Source organism: Crocodylus porosus, unplaced genomic scaffold (genome assembly GCF_001723895.1).
Source record: "Crocodylus porosus isolate Cpor-Errol unplaced genomic scaffold, CroPor_comp1, whole genome shotgun sequence".
Taxonomy (NCBI): domain Eukaryota; kingdom Metazoa; phylum Chordata; order Crocodylia; family Crocodylidae; genus Crocodylus; species Crocodylus porosus.
This window is the reverse complement of record NW_017728932.1, coordinates 9415561-9422293: the sequence shown is the minus strand read 5'-3', so window position 1 is coordinate 9422293 and position 6733 is coordinate 9415561.

Below are 6733 nucleotides of genomic sequence, written 5' to 3'. Positions count from 1 at the left end.
TGATGAGTATCCACTATTCTGTTATTCTTCTTTTCAAAGGCAAGCTGGGATGACTGGGATTTGCCTGGGCTGGCTTAGACAGGATGATCCTGCCTTGGGCAGAAGGTTGGACTACATGTGACCTCTTTAGATGTCTTTGAAACCTGTTTTTCTATAATTCTATGAATTATTATTATTATTGTATTTTAGCAAACTGTCCAAGCTCCCACTGAAATCATTGGAAGTATCATAATAATAGCCCTGGTCACTGAAGTGCTTTATGTATCCACAAAGGAATTTAGTATAGTGACCAAACATTCAAGCTTTCCAGAAACTCCTTAGTACAGTACTTCAGTCCTGACATAAGGAAACCACTTCTGAAGAGGGGAAGAGAGCTTATTTCTAGTTTCTCTATTGACAGTGGCAGAAAAGGCATCAGTCATGACACTGATTTTGTAATATAGACGGTAACATATTGTGAAACAGGAACAAGATTGATAGCTTCTTTGAAATCTCTACTCATTTTGACTGTATTCGAATTGGTAACCTAGAGAGGGGTGATTAATTGGCTGTATTACAGCATCATCTAAAGGCTTAAATCAAAGAACCCTGATTGTGCACAACACACAGACTAAAACGGTCACTACCACGAAGTGCCACATACCCTAAAAAGACCAAAAGTGGGAAGGAGAACGTAGGCCCAGAAATTTATACAAGGTCTGACAGCAGATAAATGGCAGAGGCAAAAATAATATTCACTTTCCATGGGTCGACCCACTTGCCTGCTATGTCCTCTTGGCTAGGGACAGTAATTACACATAAACAGGCATATGTTTATGCGTGGTGGACATAGTCTTTCTGGACTTCAGGAAGGCCTTTGACACTGTCTCTCACCCATCCTCATTAAAAAACTAGGTGACTGTGGCACTGATGCCTACAGAGTCAGATGGGTCACAAATTGGCTGGAGGGCTGCACCCAGATAGTGGTGGTGGACGGATCATTCTCGACCTGGAGGGATGTGGGCAGTGGAGTCCTCCAGAGCTCGGTCCTTGTGCCCATACTGTTCAATATCTTTATCAACGACTTGGAGGAGGGGGTGAAAAGCACCTTGTTCAAATTCACAGATGACAGTAAGATGTGGGGAGAGGTGGGCATGCTGGAGGGGAGGGACAGGCTACAATTAGATCTGGACAGGTTGCAAGGGTGGGCGGATGAGAATTGGATGGGATTCAATACTGACAAGTGCAAGGTACTGCACCTAGGGAGAGAGAACCAGCAGCATGCCTACAGGCTGGGGAACTCCCTTCTTGTCAGCACAGAGGCAAAAAAGGTTCTCAGAGTCATTATGACCTCAGAATCATTACTGATTCCAAGATGAACACGGGCTGCCAATGTGGCAGTCAGTAATGCTAATGCACCTTGTCATGCATCTGCAGATGCATCACGAGCGGTCCAAGGAGGTGATACTCCCCCTCTATGCAACATTGGTCAGGCCGCAGTTGGAGTACTGCATCCAGTTCTGGGTGCCGCACTTCAGGAGGGATGTGGACAGCATGGAGAGAGTCCAGAGGAAGGCCACTCGCATGATCAGGGGACAGTAGGGCAGGCCCTATGAAGAGAGGCTACGGGACCTGAACTTGTTCAGCCTCCACAAGAGAAGGCTAAGAGGGGATCTGGTGGCCGTCTATAAACTTACCAGGGGGGACCAGCGGGGAATAGAAGAGTCCCTGTTCCCCCAAGCACTACCAGGAGTAACTAGTAATAACGACCACAAGTTGATCGAGAGTAGGTTCAGCCTAGAAATCAGGAGGCACTACTTCACAGTCAGGGCAGCTAGGATCTGGAACCAACTTCCAAGCGAAGTGGTGCTCATTCCTAACCTGGGGATCTTCAAAAGGAGGCTAGACAATCACCCTGCCAGGGTCACTTGATCCCAGCACTATTTCCTGCCCATGGCAGGGGGTCAGACTTGATGATCTGCTCAGGTCCCTTCCGACCCAACCATGAAATTATGAAACTAAGTGACTGGAAACCAGTTCAAATCTAAGACAGCTAAAGTTCAGTGCACATAAACCACTTTCAAAATGGATGAAACTGGTTTAAGATAAACTTGAATGAATGTAAAATCAAACTTATTGAACTTCTGGTCCCACACCCTCCCCAGATTCAAGTTAACTCACAGTCCCCCAGAATCCCAGGATGCTTTGTGCACACCCCTCCCCACAACCCTCCTCCACTTGCAGGGTGGGCAAGTTAGACTTAGTCCAAGGTGTCTGCTTCAGCCAAGCAGGAAGGCATGCTTTAGTGCCCCCTGGTGCCTGGCTTTGGCCACTGCAAGTATGTGGTTGCATTTCTGGAATCAAAAATGAATGTCTATTCACTTGCTTATCCATTCAATCTTACGCAGTTTGGACTAACCTGTGACGATTTAATCGATTCAACCAGCTTTTTGACTGTCTGTACTTAGCCCTTGAGTCCTATAAATCACCCAGTCCCCACCAACCTTCATTGTTATAGTGATAACTTTAAATTTGAAACTATAAACTAAAATTTCCTCATAAGTAAATTTCACATATGAAACACCAGGGTCTCCTCACAGAACACACTTTCCTCAAAATGATAAATAAGGTTTACTGGTTTGTAAAAGGCAATTTTAGAAGGGAAACATGTTATTTAATTCTTGGGAATAGAATGTATTTGCATATTTCAGTGAGGAAACACAGCATTTTACTATTGGCATCTAATAGCATAACAGATGATCTCCCTAGATATATATTTGATCTGCACTTATTAATGCCAATCTGTTATGGTGCATAATGTTTTTATTAATACAGACAGGGCTCCGTGCATGCCCACAGCTATCAATTTCAAATTCACGATATGCTTTTGTGTTCAGAAAAAACTGCCCTGATGTTACAGTCACCAGATATTAAGCAGGCAAGTCCCTTCCAACTCCATGTTCCTTCACAGTAATCCCGCTTCTTGCAAATAGTTGGAATGGTAAGAAGCTTTAAGCAATGTCCCTTTAGAAACCAATAAATAATGAATCAAAGCTTTTGCATCTCACTGACACTTGGGGGGGAAGAACATGTTTGTTTATTTATTTCGCCTACCTAGTATTCTCCAGGAGTCAGCAGGAGTTTTACAGTTCACCTTAATGGAAGCAGAATCAGGATACAAGTGCATCAATAATTAACACATGAATCATTCCTCCCCCACATAATAAATGGATTCAACCCACCACTCTGACTGAAAACAAAAGGATTCATATCAACCACTCAGCCCTTCTCATAAAAAAAACTGGGGATTTAAAGCATTGCCTACACTGATCATTAAATCATTCTGATGGCTCCCCTCAGACCGATATCCACCAACCATCTATAGCAAAACCCACTAAGTCTTGACTTCTAGTGGCCTTTGAACCTGATGCTGAATTTCAGGGTCAAGATCAACCCCACCACTGCTCACTTCCTCAGCCATCCTTTCTCTGCTTGGGACTTACCCTCATGCTGCATGCTTGAAGCATGGCAAGTCAGACAGCAGCACTTCCACTAGTCCCTGCTCCTGACTTAGTCCATTCTGCATACCCACTTCCCACCACAACGGTCCATGATCAGAGCAGGAGAAGAAGAAACAAGCCATTCACAAACTGATTCCCAGAAGTGCTCTGCTCCGGGAACAGGAAGCACAATGTGGACAGCCCTCAGCAGACCCAGCCAGATCTAGATGGGGGGAAAGCGGCTCACGTGGCTCAGCGCAATTGAGGGCAACTCTTAGGATTAATTTTCAATACCAGTACATACACATACTAACAGGCTTTGCAGCATATCCTGAAAGTCTCTGCCAAAAATGGGGGAAAATATTCGACAAACTACTGAAAAACGCTCTCAGATGAACATCTAGCAGCTGCGATATCTGGGGCTTCATCCATTCTCCACTATTGGAGTACAACCTGAAGAGAACGGCTCTCTCTACAACACTCAGGAACCACATCAAAGAGGGCTTGGGTAAACACAAAGGCACCCCTTGATGTGTGGGTATTTACTGCATTAGCAAAGCCAGTGGAGCGTGATGTAGCTCTGCTCACAATGTCCTGCAATCAAATGCCCTCAACAGCAAACAAGATGGATTGTAGGAGCATCACAGAGCATCGGCACCTCTGCACTATTCTGGTGCACTGCCAAAGGCAGGTGTAGCCAGGGCTGAGCTTGCCACAGAAAACTGTGAAACATGACACCTGAAACATGGCAACTATTTGATTAATTGGAAGATGTTAATTAGCATGTGGCTGTCTGCTGATTGTTTTGTAAAATAACTCCCCCACACCACATCTCACATCCAGCTTCCCTGGTTTCTCTTCTTCAGCATTTTTACCCCAAAAGGACTGTCCACAGTGGAAGTTACTCTTTACGCACATCCCATCCTAAGATGGGCATCTGGCTGCAAGAGGCCATGTAGATACTAACCAAGAAAGGAGGCAATCAGCAACCCTGAAAATAAACTCACTGCCCTAATGTGCACCCCATGCTCTAAACTAACAGCTAGAACAGCCAGAAGGAGCCAACTGGAGACAGAGTCACATGTCTCCCATTAATTTTAATCGGAGCTGGACACTCCTATAAGCACTTCATCTTTGAAAACTTCATCGATTTCCTAAAAGTCCTTCCTGTGTGACAGGGACCACAGTGGGGCTCACCATCCATTTTGTGGTCTGATTTTTTTTTTCTCAGAAAAGGGAAAGGAGGCAGATGGGGCCATTCATGCCATCTCTGTGAAGGGAAGGACCAGGGCCCTAGGCATGTGCCTAGTTTGCCAATGCATTAATCTAGCCCTGATAGAAACCCACAGCATGAGGAGGAGATGGTAAAACCCTCAGTGTTGCTGCATGGGGCAAGCTCAGAGGCACTAGGGATCACCACGCTCTTCGGATGTAAGACAGAAATAGAAAATCTCATTTCTTCCCAGTGCACCTGCATCTCAGACCCTTCTTATAACACACACCTGTTGGCTTTGCAGAGGCACCTTCCTCTTTGCCAGGTCAACAGGCTATTTCCCTGAAATACTTCCCATCCACTAATCCCATCCAGGCTGATAGCCTGTTTTCTGTTCAACTCTGTCTCCACTGGGCCAATGGCTGGTTCCTCAAGGCTCCTTAGAGCACTTGATTACCTCCTGCTGGGATAATGGGCTGCCTCCCTATGACACCATTCTCCTTGAGGGTAGAAAAGACGGTCTCCCTGGAACACCATGGCAATATAGTTCTGGGCGGGAAGATGCTCACATCTGGAAGGCATTCTGGAGATGCTTATTTGTCAAGCGGAGCTTCCCCGCTGGTCTAATAGGCTGCTTCCCTGTTGTGACTCTAAGCTGGAATGATACCTTGAGCCTTCTGCATGCTGCTTCCCTGCTGCACTGATTGATTCCCAAGTCTGCCTTTACAAAGAGCGATCAAGCCATAAAGCTTTATAATTACACCCTACTATTTCCCAAATAGTACCGCTCAGTAGATAAAATAAAATGCAATGAATGGCGAATCAAATACACTTCTCACATTGTGTTGATTCTGGTTACAGGAAGAATACGTTTTTTCTATGAGGCTGAAAATGTAAATGTGCTGTTATAGACCCTTTTAAAATTTATTTTTACATTTCTTATATTAATTCCATGTCTGGAGATAAGTGTGCTTTGTAGTAAAAATGTCAAGCCCCCCCAACTAAGAGTATAGCGTGTGGTAAATCTGTCTGTCTGACAGAAAATAAGTCACGTGCTATCAATTTTTTCCATTCGCTTAAAGTTTCTCAACAATTTTATTAGCTATGAAAAGACCTAAATTGATGGCCTTAGAAAGTCAGATCCACAGCTAGCATAGCTTTGTTTAAGTCAGTATGTCTACAGCTATTTAGGCTGAGAATTTAGCTCCAACATTCCCTATTTATCCACAAAACTGTGATGGCATCATCTTAGATAAGTCAAGAGATAACTAACCACTGGGTCTAAACCCAGACAAAGATAGACACAGCAGTTCAACAGAGTTTCCATGCACACTGAACATCTGGAGCCTCTTTTAAGAGCTCTAACTAGGGTGTCACTTCCAACTATTCTTATGATATGTCTACTAGGAACTGCACTGAGACTCTAACCCTTTTTACAGACAGCACCAAACAGCCATCACTCAGCAGTAACTTTTAGTTATTTTTCACCTCAGGTGAGGAACAAGAAGCTATAGAGCCTTTCATGTCAAAGTCTGAGCCATCCAGTCCACTACATACATTTTCCCTAAGGCTAGGTTTACAAGACTCTCAGATAGATGCAAGTGGATCACTTTGGGTCTGAAGTCATGCTACTCTCTCATTTGGATATTCTCATTCAGGAGTAAATCCACTTCTGATTGCTAGTGTAGAGGATTAATCTCTGGGTCAGGCTAGCAAAGCAAGCATAAGGATGGCTGTATGGGATCTTGAATACACAGTTTATGCTGAAGCGATAACACTGTATCTTTATTATTCTTACCCCTACTAGCCAAGTTCAAGCTACAAGGACAATGTCTCCATGTGCTGCAATCATGTCTTCATTTGCACTGTAGGTATGCTCCAAGTAGAGTGGCCATCATAGAGGATCTTCCAGTTTTTTGCTACTCTGTCCTCTATTGATATGAAATCCTACACCTTCATGTCTCTTGAAGAGAAAAATAGAGGACGTATAGGCATTAGGTTTTGTATCAATAGAGGACAGAGGACAACAGGACTATCGTCT